Below are 1,529 nucleotides of genomic sequence, written 5' to 3' on the forward strand. Positions count from 1 at the left end.
TATACATCTCAAACATGTCCCATCTCAATCTCTTTTGCAGGAAGGAAAACAACACCAGTCTGCCCAATCTGTCTTCATAACTGAAACTCTCCAGCTCTGGCAACATTCTGGTAAATCTCCTTTGCACCCTCTCCAGCGCAATTGAGGCTAACAAATTCATGAGGACTTCAATTCAATTACAAGAATGAGGAGAAACTGTCAGAAGAGCTTCAGTCACCAGAGAGCACACAGATCGATGAAGATCGAACGTGAAGCTGTGAGGAGGAGAATTGTTTGAAGGTGTGATGAGTTGTTATCTGGGACACGCTGCCTGAAAGTGCACTGGAAGCAGATTCCAAAATTGGACTTATACCTGATAAGGAAAAGCTGTGGGGAGACTTCACGGGGTGAATTAGTTTTGAGTGTCGGCATGTCACAGTCGGCTGAGTAGCTACATCCTGTGCCCTTTGAGTGTAAGAGAAAGGCCAACGCAGAGTGAGGGAGGGAGGCTGCAGCTGGTTAACAAGTGCTGAAACCATAAAATCTCCATCGGCCTTGCTTTAAATCCCTGTGTGTAATTGAGGTGAGGGGTTTGAAAATGTCTTTTGCAGGGTGGGTTCGGCTTTAAGAGGATGACGTAAGTCTGATGCAGGCTCCCTGTCTCAGGGCTGATGCTGTCCCTGTCTCAGGGCTGAAACTGGCTGCATTTCTTTGCCTCAATTCCTCCAGCAATTTGCAGGAAGCAAAAGGAGAGAAGGGGGAGAAGAATTTGGAGGAGAGAGAGGGGCGGGAGAGGCCCATTAGATTCAATCCTGGGACTGTACCATCGATTTTAGCTTTTGCTCCTTTCCAACTCCCTCCCCGAAACTACATTCCCACCTCCCCACCCCCCTCCCGGCCCGTCACATATAGCACCACCCCCTCTACCCTCCCAGGCTCCATCCCTGGGACCAGCCCCTCTGCAATAATCCAATGCAAAAATATCTCTCCAGTTTTATCAAGTCACCAGAGGGAACAACAGCAGCGAAAGAGAGAAATGCAGCTGTCCAGCATCAGCCCTCCATCAGGGTTAAAGATTGAAGTCTCCTGTTGGGATTGAATCTCCGTCTCTCTCTCCCCGACACCCCCGGATTGGTATCTGGGGGCTTCTCCAAGGGGAGGTGAATTCGGCTTCTTTCTTGGCACTGAGACAGATTGAGTCCTTTTTTCCCTCTTACTCCTCCCGCCTCGCCTTCCCGTGCTGCCGGAGCAGCTGCGAAGCTCCCCGGGTCGAGCGGAGCCTGTGGTCGCTGGTGGATCCGCAGCAAATTCCAGGTGAGCGCCTTCTGTAAATCCGCATCTCCACCGGGCACTGGGGGCTCTTTCCCTCCTTCTCCATCACCCTCTGTCTTTCTTTCTCTCTGTCTCTCTCCATCTCCTTCTTTCTCTGTATGTGTCGCACCAGGGGCTTTGTAGGGGGAGGAGGGGTTTGAGCTGGTTTGGGGCAGTCGAGTGTTCCATTTTTCGATGTGCGCCTTATTTTCGCTCCCCCTCCATCTCCCGCCGTCTCC

At 51.5% G+C, this 1,529-nt stretch overlaps 1 protein-coding gene across 4 annotated transcripts in view; it reads left to right on the plus strand.

Moving 5' to 3' along the window:
- The first annotated feature begins 933 nt into the window (after positions 1 to 933).
- Positions 934 to 1,529, plus strand: part of LOC109923069 (neuroligin-1-like) — a 266,531-nt gene continuing 265,935 nt past the window's right edge. For all 4 annotated transcript variants that reach the window (XM_048620221.1, XM_048620222.1, XM_048620223.1 and 1 more), the window contains exon 1: positions 934 to 1,293. The gene's annotated coding sequence lies outside the window, so the exon portion shown is untranslated. The remainder of the gene's footprint in view (positions 1,294 to 1,529) is intronic.

The sequence above is a fragment of the Rhincodon typus genome, chromosome 45 (genome assembly GCF_021869965.1).
Source record: "Rhincodon typus isolate 14 chromosome 45, sRhiTyp1.1, whole genome shotgun sequence".
Taxonomy (NCBI): domain Eukaryota; kingdom Metazoa; phylum Chordata; class Chondrichthyes; order Orectolobiformes; family Rhincodontidae; genus Rhincodon; species Rhincodon typus.